This window comes from Panicum virgatum, chromosome 9N (assembly GCF_016808335.1).
Source record: "Panicum virgatum strain AP13 chromosome 9N, P.virgatum_v5, whole genome shotgun sequence".
NCBI lineage: Eukaryota > Viridiplantae > Streptophyta > Magnoliopsida > Poales > Poaceae > Panicum > Panicum virgatum.
The window spans coordinates 7,259,089-7,273,202 of record NC_053153.1 but is presented as its reverse complement, the minus strand read 5'-3'; the positions used below and the strand labels follow the sequence as shown (position 1 = coordinate 7,273,202).

General features: G+C 45.0%; 1 pseudogene across 1 annotated transcript; it reads right to left on the bottom strand.

Moving 5' to 3' along the window:
• LOC120690046 lies at positions 1-8,929 on the bottom strand (annotated as a pseudogene). Its single transcript, XR_005681556.1, has 15 exons — positions 8,659-8,929; positions 5,343-5,575; positions 5,156-5,257; positions 4,732-4,908; positions 4,315-4,590; positions 3,602-3,873; positions 3,344-3,461; positions 2,795-3,256; positions 2,541-2,693; positions 2,295-2,423; positions 1,878-2,114; positions 1,595-1,671; positions 1,230-1,416; positions 902-1,102; positions 1-442 (listed from the first exon to the last, which is right to left on the bottom strand). The product of XR_005681556.1 is annotated as an alpha-1,4 glucan phosphorylase L isozyme, chloroplastic/amyloplastic-like (transcript).
• Positions 8,930-14,114: the final 5,185 nt, after the last annotated feature.

The window sequence follows — 14,114 nt, the reverse complement described above, 5'->3', positions numbered from 1 at the left end:
TAAAGCAGCGAGCCAAATGAAGGATGGTCTTCCTGCCCCAGCATTATTAAAGGATATACACGGCAAAACCCAGCTTTAAAGCTAGTAAGGTACTGACCAACTGACAATAGTATATATTACAATAGATGGAACTATCATGCATTGCATAATCCCATCATTTATTTATGCCTCTCATCTTGCCTTCGTTTGTCTACACAAAACTGAGGCGAGCAGCGCTTCCAGCTAGGGGGCTGAGGCGATTTCTATGACCAGTTGCTCCTTTGATCCTGAGGGCTGCCGGAAATGGAGGCAGAAGCTAGCCACTTATAGCCCGACACCCCCGTCTCTAGGGAAGGGTGACAGGGCTGATATCCCAGATATCCTTGGCATACTCATGAATTGTCCGATCGCTGCTGAACTTGGATGAGCCAGCTGTGTTGAGGATAGACATCTTTGTCCATAGCTGCGGGGAGGAGTATAATTGTATAAATACATGAGTTGGAGCGTAGAAGGCAATGCCAAAAAGTATGATGAAGAAAGAGCACGACCGCACTTAAACAGCATAGTGCAGTTAAATGCAAAACTCTCCAGCCTAAACAATGGTGCGAAATGTGCCCAATCTGATGATCTGCTCACTCCAGAAGCCTTATCCAGCAAGAAAAATAAACATGACAGAGCAGTGTCTTTCATGTTTTTCAGAAACAATTCTGTAGAACTCTAATTATACCCGTTACTAACATGAGAATTTCAACCATATCACTCATTGGAAAGTGTTGTAGTTTGAAATTAATAGAAACTGGTGCTACGATTTAGTTTGGTCATGCTATAGTGAAACACTACATATAAACCATCAGAAGACTAGAAGTTTGCTTAATCATCTCACAGAACCAAGGAAATAAACAGCGTTAGTTGGGGAACTTACTTTCTGATCTCGGTAAGCTTCATCAACTTTTTCCTGGCATTCAATATAACTGGGGAAATCCTTACCAACAAGGAAATAATCTGCTCGTCCATAACCTTCATTTCCTTCCAAAGAACCCATCAATTCATCATAGTTGTAAGTCCCAAAGACACCACAGCGGACAAATTCCTTAACCTCTTGAAATCTTGGGTCAGGCACAAACTACAAGTGGAAAAAAGTGGAAAAATTATTAATTTGATTGATGTGCACTATGTGGAGTGCACATAGTTAGATGGAAAGATCTTCACTAGCTTGACAAAAGGGATCAGTATACAAACAAGTGCAGTACCTTTCCCTCAGCTCTCTCTTTCCGCAAACCCACAATTTCATGTGCCTTTGCACCAAATAGGAAAAAGTTTTCCTCTCCAACCTCCTCCCTGATTTCCACATTCGCACCATCTAAAGTACCAATAAGAATGCAGCCGTTCATTGCAAACTTCATGTTGCTTGTCCCACTAGCTTCCATTCCAGCAGTACTGAATGATAATACGAGGTTAAGAAATAAGAAAAGCACATGTTCCACAGAAACTAAAAACAGTGACAGCATTTCTGATAAACGAGAAGTCACATGAAAACTTCAATCTCAACCAATTTTGGTCAAAGTCCTTTGTGTCTTAGTGTCTATTTGCAGAATGTTAATGGCTAGATTATTACCTGATGTGCTGGGACAATTCACTGGCAGGAATGAGCGCCTCAGCAACACTAACATTATAGTCTGGAACAAATATAACCTGGAAATAAAAATAAAAATCCTCAGAGATTTTGACTGTCAACCCTTTGGTCATTAGTTGTCTGTTTGAAGTAGCGTGGTTATGCATCAACATGATAGTAGTTGTTACTTCTTGGTAGCAACAAGACAATTAGTCTCAGTCATATGGATATTACCAGAAGAGGGAAATTAAATATAGCAAGTGGTATTAAGAAGAGATGAAGTTACCTTCAACAGATCTCCAATGTCTGAATCATGGTTCACAGTAGCTGCAACATCTGTAATAAATTTAACGATCCTTTTTGCCTGTATATATGTTGCAAATGCTTTCCCACCAAATATGCATACCCTTGGAACAAACCTCTTTACTCTTTCTTCTGCACTCATTTCTTTCATCTTCTTGTAGCGGTAGACGATTCCAAGGATATTTAGCAACTGTCACTTATATTCATGTATCCTTTTCACCTAAGAAATCCAGATGAGAAATCTTAAGTCCACAAACAAATGATGTATGTGTTTTTTATAAGAATTAGCAAACCTAAAAGGGTCCGGGTTCAGGCTTGAACTAATGACTTGAACTACTACAACCATGAACTTCACCACCAGTCCATATGATAGCCCTGATATTCTGTTACAGAAATATACCTGCACATCAAACATTGCATCTGGACTGACAATGTATCCTGTCTTATCCCTTATAAGAGAGACGACCTTCATCTTGTTAGCCAATTTAGCAGCACGCCACTCAGAATGTAGATCTTCGTTATCGGCAAACTGTTACAGGATAATCTGCTGTTAGAACAAAATACAGCATATGTAACAAGAAAACTCAGAGCATATTTTAAATTACTAGCAAATTGAAAAAGGAAACAGATTACTGGATGGAAATACCTTCTTCAGTTCTGCAAGTTTGTCAGTGTTGAGCACCCAGTCATCAGACCCAATCCACTTTGAAATTATTGTACTTAATTCAGGATTACAAAATCGGATCCAACGCCTGGGAGTCACTCCATTTGTTTTATTCTGGAATTTAGTTGGCCACATCTGCCAAATAAACACCAAAAGGAGAGCATATGAGGAATGGCATGGGTCCAAAATGATAATAAGAACATGGAGAGACAAGATTCAAAACCTCATTTTGATACCTCATAAAAGCTGCTGAACACATCCTGTTTCACAATTTCACTGTGAATTTCGGCTACACCGTTTACTGAATGTCCACCAACGACACAGAGGTTTGCCATTCGGACAACTCTTGGTAACTTAGGATCAGATTTTACAAATGGATCTAACCCGTCCTCAGAATCTTCTTCTCCTGCTTCAACTTCTTCAGATTCAATCTTTTCCTCCTCTGTCTCAGATAGAACTTCTGCCTCCTCTTCTTCCAACTTGGTTTTCTCCTCAACATCAGCAATAGTCTCCAAAGATTTAACAAGTAATTTCTTCTTTGATTTAGTAGGAGATTTATTTTTTGCTTTAGGTTTAACAAATAGTTGGGCAATAGAAGCTGGAAGGTCAACATTATCCAGAATCCTCATTTCTTTCAGCTTATTTTTTAATAGCGCAGTATCTGCGGTTCCATACTTCGAGACTATGCTGTTTATCAGCTGTTACAATCAAAGATGAAAATGAACTGTAAGTCAACTTAAAAAGCAAGAAATGATTTGCATAAGCATTTTCTGTACATCCAATACCTCCTCGTCAATTTTTTCTATTATCTCAACATGCCGAGGTAGAAGTTTTTGCATTATGTCCAAGCTCCATTTCTCTAGAGCTTCAGGAAGCACTGTATGGTTAGTGTATGCCACGGTTCTGGAAATGATTAGGAAATCAGCACCGATTGAAGACAAATGAGGAAATAAAATAAGTTAATTAGAACAGGAAGATCATGGTGTAATTTGTATTGACATCTTAATTAAATCTCAAGATCAGATTATTTGGCAAGCGGATACCTTTCAGTAATCCTCCATGCCTCATCCCAGCTTAATCCCTTAAAATCAATCAGTATCCTCATTAACTCAGGAATGCATAATGTTGGATGAGTGTCATTCATCTGCACTGCAACTTTGGAGGGGAAGTCCTCCCAGTTGAGAGAATCACCAGCTCTGCCCTCAAAACGATAAACAATATCCTGTAGTGAGGCTGAACATAATGTATACTGCTGCTTCAAGCGGAGAACTTTCCCCTCTGGTGATTCGTCCCCTGGATACAATACGTGGCATATCTGGCATGACAAGAAAACCAGTAAATCAGACATAATTTACATATAACGACTACTGTTCAAGCTCACATAAAGCCATGACTTGTACAATAGCACAACATAACACTACTATAACGAAAAATATAACAAAACATTATCAAAGATGCAAGGACAAACTCAAACATAAACACAAAACACAAAACACACATGCTATCAAGTATGGGAATCAGGAACCAAATCTTGCCATCTACTTTGGATTTATGCAGATGAGGAATACCAATAGATAAACAGTATATGATTTAGTTACAACAGAAGGTGGCATCAAGAAGAGCAAGATGTGAAAGAAGCGTAGGCAATTTTTAAAGCTAAATTAAGAGGTTATAGATGCAGTTGTACACTTTAAGCCTTCAAAAATTAGTTTGCTGAGAATTAATTATTCCAAAGGAAATTTTATAGAAATCACACCTTTTCAGCATTTAGATGAGCTTCATATGCCTTTGTATGATCTCCAGCATTGAAAGCTCCCAAGTCGAAATCTTGTGCTGGTACTGTTGTTGACCAAAGACGTAGATTATTAGTAACTCTAGTCTTGTATCCAGGAATAGGGACATCATGAGGCACAGCCTTGATATTTTCTCCTCCAATCCAGTGCCTCCTACCATCAGTTCCTTCAACCACTTTACCATAGAATTTCACAGGATAGGAGAGATCATTTCTTACTATTTCCCAAGGATATCCCATCTGGAAAATATAACGTGCAGTCATGATTGGCATAACAAGTTAACAGGCAGATCTATAAATAGTTACTTATTTTGAATTTTTAACCAACATAATCAACCTCTGGAGATTAAGATGTACAAAGATAAGAAGTCATATCGGTACCTCTAGCCAATTCTCAGCAATCTCCTCTTGACAATTCTTTGTTATGAGCTGCTTAAAGAGGCCGTATTTATAGCGGAGTCCATATCCCCATGCTGGATAATTTAATGTTGCCAAAGAATCCAAAAAACAAGAAGCCAGGCGGCCCAAACCACCATTGCCAAGGGCAGCATCTGGTTCCTGTTTCTCAGCAAATACAACATATCCAAAAAGTAAGAAAACGCAGAGCATTTTAGGCATCAAATAAAGTTTTGTTCAAAAAATTTTCATAGCCTGACTTGTTGTAGAAGCTACAAAAAGAACAGTTGAACACGCCAAATTATAGGAAATGGAACCAATCATAAACATGTTGGGGGTAGTTGGAACAGTGAAAGTGCATGACAATGTTTCGATACAGACTGAAGCAAGTCCCTTAAACAAACCTTACCTGGCTAGCAACATCCTCTAGGTTGTGTCCAAGTTGTTTTAATGCTTCTGCATATTCACCAGTTAGCTCTAGATTGCCAATAGCATTTGTGAGAGCTCTTCCCTGCATGCATTATACGAATGACCAATTAACATCAGGATGCAATTAGCAAAAGATAAACAATGAGGTAGGAAGAAGGTTGCGGCACCTGTAAAAACTCCATGGACAGGTAATATGCTTGCTTTACGTTCATTTTGTCGTAATAATTATATGTTGCATTCCAGTTTATCAGAAGTGCATCAAAGACACTTTTAGCAGTTGCATAGTAAGCATTCAGAGGTGAAATTTGCTCTGGAGCGAAAAAGGGTTTGAACTCTGCATAGTGCTTAATGTTTGATGCAATGGCAGATGAGTCCATGGAATTTAGTACACTTGGAATCCCTGTATTGCAAGACCATAATTTTAGAACTTCAAAAATTATCCAACATGGTATGAAATTTACATATCCAATTAAAAGAAAAGCACCCAAGTATTGCACTTTGTGAAAATTATTGCATCGCGACCTGCATATGGCACATATATAACCCCATCGCCTGCAACAAATATATGTATAATCGAAATTCAAATACCAGGAGCGCTTCTGAAAAAAAACATGAGCCCCGGGTAAATGCAAATTCTTTTTGTGGCTGGTTCTACTTGATTGTTGCTGGACTACATCAAGGAGAAAATGCCATGGCCTTCAGCCCTTGAGGATGACGACAAGTGTATCCTCTGCTTGCAAGAGGAAGAGACTGTTAGAGATGTGTTGCTGTGTTGTGTCCTGGCAAGGGAAGTCTGGTACAGAGTCTTGGTGCGCTTGGGTTGGCAGGCCCTTTCACCTGGTCGTAGCTGCTTTGATCTTGCTTCGTGGTGGTTGTGTGCTCGTAAAAAGCTACCAAAATCTGATCGCAAGTGCTTCGACTAGCTAGTAATCCTCACCTCGTGTATCATTTGGCTCGAGCGAACAGAAGGACTTTTGATCATCAGTCAAGGATGGTGTCTGACATCATTTCGGAGTTGGAGGATCAAGCGGCTCTTTGGGGAATGGCTGGCCTTAGGTCGATCACTTCCTTTACTGCTACGCTGGGTAGATCTCTATGTCACCATTTGGTTCTTGTGTAATATTTACCTGCCGTTTTTTTTAGGGCCTTGGACCTCTGATGTCTGATACAATGCCCGGAGCTGTACTTGTGACTTTTCTTCATCCTCTTAATAAAAAACATGACCAGGTACGGTCGCGAAAAAGAAATTCAAGGGCAAGGTTTGCTACGCTTTATTTGTAGCCACATCAATAAATTATATATACAGAGTCTCACAGAATATTCTGCCTCAACTGATTTATTATTTTTTTATGAGTAAAATGCACTGGAGGTTCTTAAACTAGTGAGGGTGTGTCAAGTAGGTCCACGAACTCCGAAAATGCAGATTCGGCCCCCTAATCTAATTAAGTGTGTCACTGGAGGTCCAAAACCCCTTTGGCCGGGTCTGACCGCCTACGTGGCCTGCCACGTCGGTCCTACCTGGACACAACAGTTGACGCGCGCGGCCCCTGCTCGCCTCCTCCGCCCCTGCTCCGTCGCGCATGGGGGCGACGGCGTCGCGGACTCCGCTTCGCCATGGCACCCCGCGGCTCCGGCCCCACACGCGTGGTGGACGCGCTGCACCGAGCTCGACCAGGTGGGAACCCCGGCGCAGGGGGCAGGGCCACGCCGCGCCGCGTGTTGGTGCCCCGATGAGCTCCGCCGGCGAGCCGCAGGAGGCGTGCGCGCGGCTCCACCTCCGCGTCCGCCGCAGGATCCGGTCGCCACACGGGGCTCCGCCGCCGCGTCGCCATGGCCACGGCCCACGGCGAGCGGAGCTCGGGGAGGCCCGCCATGGGGGCGGGCGGAGCTCGGGGAAGCCCGTGTTGGTGGGGATGGCCGCCGGGGAGGAGGATGGCCGGCGCGGGGAGGGGCCGAGGCCGCCGCGCCGCGCCCGCTCCCGCGTCAAGGTAGGGAGGGAGGAGGGGCACGCGCGTGGCCCTGCCTCCGGCCGCCGCTCTTGGCCCGGCGCAGGGGAGGGAGGTGCGACGAGGCCGGCGGCACGGACAGGATCCGGCAGGATCCAGCGCTCCTACCTCCTCGGCGGCGGCCATGGCGGAGACTGGCGATGGCGCTCCGCGACGGCGGCGCGCGGGAGGCCCGGCAGTAGCTCCGGCCTGCCTCCTCCCTCCTCGGCGGGTCAGGCCTGCGCGGTGCGGCAGACTGCTCGGCGGGGCCGGCTGGTGCGGCAGGGTGGCCTACTGGATGCGACGGAGGTGGGGCGGGTCGGCATGCGCGGCAGGGTGGCCTGCTGGACGCGACGGAGGTGGGGCGGGCCGGCCGGCACGGCAGGGTGGCCTGCTGGACGCGACGGCGACGGCGGCGGCGCTCCGAGCTCTGGTGCCGACGGGGCCCACCGAAATCCGCCCCTCCTCTCTCTTTTTGGTCCGGCGGCCATGCACCTTCCTACGCGCAGCCATGCACCTCGGGTGAGGGAGGGGGAGGGAGCTCCGCGGGGCGCGCGCGAGCGCCATGGCCCCGGGCTCGAGCTCGGAGCGCCGCCGCCATGGCCCCGCGCCCCGCCGGCGAGGGAGGGGGAGGGAGCCTCGCGGGGCGTGCACGGGCGCCATGGCCACGGGCCCGAGCTCGGAGCGCCGTCGTCGCCGCCGGACCTGCGCGGATCCGGCCGCCGGCGCCGTCGTGGCCGGGAGGGGGAGAGGTGGGAGCAAGAGGGAGAGAGAGAGGCCGCCGCCGGGCCGAGCTCCGCCCTCGCCAACTGGTCCAGGTAGGACCGACGTGGCAAGCCACGTAGGCGGTCAGACCCGGTCAAAGGGGTTTTGGACCTCCAGTGACACACTTAATTAGATTAGGGGGCCGAATCTGCATTTTCGGAGTTTGTGGACCTACTTGACACACCCTCACTAGTTTAAGGACCCCAGTGCATTTTACTCTTTTTTTATTGTCTGATTCACTGATCCTAGAATCTAACCAGTGTCTCAAATACCGTCAGAAGAAACGAAAAGCCTATATATGTATACAACTCTGCTAGTTAAGATAGGTTGATGTATACTGGATTATCGCGCAAACAAACTAGAGCCCAGAAATTACCTGACTTGCAACGTTGTTCGACTGTTCGGTGCAGGACCGTCAGAACAACCCCAGTTTTACTGAATTCCGAGAAGACATTTTAAAGTTTATTCGCGAATTTGGCGAACGTCTAGAATACACGAACTGCAACTAATCTAGCAATGCTCGCGCACAGAACCACCACTAACCCAGACAAACCACCCGCATCAGCAATTCACCACGGTTGTAAAACACAGGGAAGGCCAGCGCACTCACACGCACCGAGCAAGGATCACACACCCTTATCGCAATTGGCAGCAATCCACATCAATTCGAACCGCATTGCCACCCAACCATCAACCGAGACGTCGGAGCCAGCAGGGGGATGCAGCCACGTACCTTCCTCGGGCGACACGGCCCCCTGCACGTCCCGATCGCTCGCCACGCTCCGCGCCGAGACCACCCGCCGCTGCGCCCGCCCTCGGCCGCGCCCCGTCGCGACCCCACCGCCGGAACCGCCCGCGAGGAGGGCCCCGCCCCCGGCGGCGAAGGTGAGCGGGCGGGAGGCTGTGGCGAGCTGCAGCGGCGGCGAGGCCGAGGCGTTCGTCGCCATTGCTGCGCGTGTGCAGTGGAGTGAAGCGCAGCGCGATGCGGGCGATGCGATGGGCGATGACTAGTTCGCGAGGCGGAGGAAAATCGAGGGGGCGCTTAAAATATCCCCCCGTCTTCCGTTGCCGTGCCGGCGTGCCACACTGCAGGTGTGCGTGAAGTGTCCGTGGCTCGATGCGACGGTGCGGGGCCGTGCACGTGTTGTGCCACTGGTGTGTGGCCCCACGTCAGGCCCCGGTTACCCCGGTGGGGGGGCGTGGTTCATGTGCCGTTGGGTGAGTTTGTATCCTTGTGCCCCCATTTCGACGGCTGAGAATCGTCCTGCTTTTCCATACCCATTGTTGTCCTATTTTCCGACGGCTGGAAATGGCTCTCCCTCTTTCTTGAGGGTTTCTTCTCATAAAGCTCATTTGCTTGGTTTCAAAAGCACCTTTTCTTGTTTGTTTTTCCCATTTCAAAGATCCTTTAGAGTATTTGTCCTTTTTTACTATCGTGTTGTTTTCTGGACAAGTAAGTGTTGGTGCTGTATGAGTGCATGGTGATGCTGGCAATGGAAGCTAGTGGTTTGTGCAAGCGAAAAGGGAAGGGAAAAAAAAGTAAACAAAATGAGGGAGCTGAGACAAACGATTGTTCAGTTCGTTGCAGTTTTCGTATTCCCTACCGCTGCCTTGAGGACTCGGTGAATCTATTTGAGTGATGGACACTGCGCTGCACACTCAGCAGGCTCGCATGATTTTCGTTCCATGAACTGATGAACATGCTGACGTTGTCATCATTTATCTCTCGGTTTGTTTGGAGAAAGTTCCGCGGTTCCTGATTCTCTAGTCTCTACTCGCGGATCCTCTACTCTACTGGTCGTTTTCTTGCTGCCAGCCAGCCTCTCTCCGCAAGCTGTGCTGCGCCCGCGCCTGTTTGTGGAATGCAAGCTTTCGCCAATGTAAGTTGATAACCATTTCAGGCCTGGCCTGGCTCCCCAACTGACCCAACCACCGGCGGCCCAGACTAGTACGCATCACCGAGCATGCGAATTCAACAGCAAAGGCCCAGGCCCGCATGCACCTGCCGGGCTGTACGCTTCCCCCGCTTTCGCTCGCATGAACCCAGCCCACGTAGGGATGAAAATGAAAGGGAAAATGGAAGTTCAAATTTTCGATAATGTTTTCGAGATTTTATCGATTTCTGAGAAATAAAAATAAAAAATAGTAAAAATATGAAAGTGAATGAGCGTCTTCTGATCATTTCCGAGAAATATCATATTTTACGATATTCTACCATATTTTATCGATTACCGTATTTTATCGATAAAAATACTGTATTTTTATAGAGTTGTGACTCATTTATCCTAACCTAAATCATAACCTAGCGATATGGATTTATGGGACTATGGATAGTTTTATGGATGGTGAGATTAATGTCTAAATTTTTAGAACTATGAAACGAGATACATGTTATGGATGGATAGATATTTGGATTAATATCTTAACCATCAGTACTTGTGTATGAAATATGTCAAGTAATATAGTTAGTGTTGTGCTCTATGGTTTGACATAGTTATCGTCTTTTAAAGAATCATTCCGATGGATTTCAATCATTGTTGATGTGTTCTCGAGTGTATATTCTCGTTTTCGAAATTACCATAATACCGATGTCGTTTTCATTTTGGATAATATTATATCATTTTCATTTTCGATGAAGAAAATGTGAAAGTGAAAATGATAGAACCATTTGCCGATTGTTTCTGACTGTTTTCATTCATACACCCACATACAGGCACAACAAGTTGAACGCATCAATTTTTGTTTATGCCTCTCGTCTGAGTACAGCTCTAGCATCAGTTCATGTCGCGCGCATACCAATCCTACATACATACCTGATAGACTTGTTGGATCATTAGCTCAAGGTTAGAGCACCTAGAACATATAGAAATTGATGCTGATATACCTTTGTTCAATGAAGAACCCATGAGGGTCGCTGAAGTCCCCATGCTTGCTTGATGCAGGCTTGATTCCGCAGATGTAGGTGGTAGTGAAGCTCTTCTCGATGTTGACATGCCTAGCTAATTAGAAGCTAGCTTAATCATCATATATCAAAACTGATGGGGGGCTCTCCTTTTATATGCAACCAATCAAAGGCAAAGTTCAATTTGAACTTCTCATAGAAGGTCAATTTGAACTTGTCATACAAGTTCAACTTGAACTTCTCATACAAATCCAATTAAGATTTTGCTTAGCTCATGACAGCTATTAATAGTTGGCAATTATGGACCCTTTTGGAACACCTCCAGAATTTGGAATCCAAAATCCACAATCCACTGGGCTTCCAAACAGATCGGATTATAGGTGGAAATCAGGAATCCAGATTGTTGGATTCTTTGAATCCTAGAAGCGGGAAGGGAGGTGCTTCCAATACAGCTACTACAGGGAAATTACATGTCTACTCATGCCTTGATGGAGAAATTACGATCAATCTTCCACCCTCGCGTCCCGTCGTATCCTCACACCGCTTCATCTCCCTCTCCGCCCGTCTCTCTCCCACGCGTTCCCACCACCCGCCCCTAGGTATGTCGACCTCCCTTGTCCAGACACTTAGCAGGCAGCAGCATCATCGCCCACTCTCGTCATCGCCCCTCGTCGGGTAGGGCGGCGCCCACCCATGCCCAGGCCGGCACCAGCCGCCCTGCCCAAGCATGAGGATGTCGACATGAACGTCTTTTGAGATTCTATCGCAAATGTTTTATTTCATAGTGACGACTAGTGTTTGTGAGAGGGTGTAATATTGCTTTTGTGTGAGTGTGGTGCGATTGTACTGATGCATTTTCAGATGTTTCTATCTTGTATAATGTAGACGGGTTGAGAGGTGATATGGTCATGTTAACGTATGCTTGCACTGATGATAAGTGCTAGGTGGTAACATAAAAAGAAAATAGTAAGGGTATCTTACTATTACTAATTGGAGGCTTCTTTGGAACCTCCACATGAAGCCACCTAGGATCCTAGGTGGACACTATAAAAAAATAGAAAAATCCTATAAATTCTCACAAAAATCAGAAACATCTAGCCATCAATCTAACAACTCTAATTATAATAGCCATTGGATCTATTATCTTTTTTTTATAAATTACCCACCTCTACCATTATATAAATAGATTAAAATAACCCTCTAAACATGTATCTAAATTACCCATCTCTGCCATTGTAAAAAAATCTAAAGTAACCCCTAATCTTCATGTAAATTACCCACCTATGTCATTATAATACAAATAACTCTCTAAATTTACATATAAATTATCCAATTATATCATTATTAGAAGTTAAATTACTCTTAAATCTAAATATAAATTATATAATTATAATAAAATATTAAAGTGCTCCTAAATCTAAATATAAATTATATAAGTATAATAAAATATTAAAGTGCATCAAATATCGGCCACTATTACGGCCTATGCCCGGATTCATATGTTCCCATATATTTCCAAGGAGAATTGCTACTACGCTGATACAGATAGTATCATCATAAAATCCTCTCTTCCAGAGGAAGATGTCTCTCCTACTGTCTTAGGAAAGTTCAAACTCGAAAAAAAAAGATTAAGAAAGCTATCTTTTTGGCACGTAAGGCGTATTATACATACCTGAGTGGGGATGATGAAGAAATCATCAAGCATAAGGGAGCTGGTAAAGCGATGGCTGACCGTGAATGGTTCGAAACCATGCTCGAGGTGGACATTCTAAAAAAATAGAGAAATCTTATAAATTCGCACAAAACTCAGAAACATCTAGCCATCAATCTAACAACTCTAATTATAATAGCCATTGGATCGCTTTATAAAAAATCTAAAGTAACCTCCTAATCTTCATGTAAATTACCCACCTATGCCATTATAACACACAAATATCTCTCTAAATTTGCATATAAATTATCCAATTATATAATTACTAGAAGTTAAATTACTCCTAAATCTAAATATAAATTGTATAATTATAATAAAATATTAAAGTGCATCAATATAAAATTCTAAATTACTATTTCTATTATTCCTAATATACTACACACGGTATGTATCACCATGTATTCATGTATGATGGAAGAGATAAGACTACACATTCACAAACAAATAATTTAACTAAATATATATATCGAATACATGTGAGGTGCGATGCAAAATGAAATTTATTGTAACTAGATAACGATCAATATATATTTTAGAATATGTATTAGAATATTTTAATTGATGAAAAAAGGCGTGAGATATATAATTATAATTCTTGAACTCATTTTTATATTAATTTAGATTAGCCTGGGCGAAAGCACGGGTTGATAGGCTAGTAAATGGATATATAAACATCCATAAAATCAGCTTCTAGAATATAGGTATCCAAACAGCAGGAATCCAGATTTTGTTTGGAATCTGGATTTTCAGAATCCATGAAAAATCCTGGATTCTAGTCTAGAATCTAAAATTCTATCCAAACGGCACCTTTTTTTTTTGATAATATCCAAACGGCGCCTATGTCAACTATATTTTTGCTGTTATGATCAATTCTAACAATACCCACCACACCACTCATACCCTACGGAACTACAACTCCACTCGAAATGACGACCAAATTCTTCGTGAAATCACCTGAAACTCCGTAAACACAACAGCCACACATCGTACTCTTGTTGTAGGCTGCTGTAGCTCCACGCGTGCTGAGAGGCTGCAGAGGAGCGCACGAGACACGGAGCGCTCCACGGAGGGGTTCGACACGTCAACACCACAAGGTTCCAATTCCTAGCCGCACACGACGCGAGACGGCACGCTTCGCCGGTCGCCGCCTCATCCTGCCGCGCGCGCAACCAAAGAGATGCGTCGGTTCTCGGTAGCCGACGCACCGCCGCCGCCGTACGGGCCCCTAGTATCGTTAGTACACACTCCCCGCCGCACAGGACCGCGTGTATACCGTATTTGAAAAGAAAAATATACGTTACTAAGTCAGCGTAAATACGCGCCTCAGGTTTGTATTCGAAACTCGTAGCAGCATCAATGATTTGTTTGGTGATGTGCCGCTGCCGGCTGGCCTGTACCGGGAGCGCGGGCCCACTGGCTGGGAACGATTGCTCTCGTCGACCCGGTAGCGGTAGGTGCTCCGGGGAGGAGGCTCCGCACCGGTGCGCAAGGACGGCGCACGCAGGCGCCACGTCGGCACGTACTTGGGCCCCGGCGCAGTGGTACCCTCCGCCTCGCTCCTCTTTTACTTGCTCTG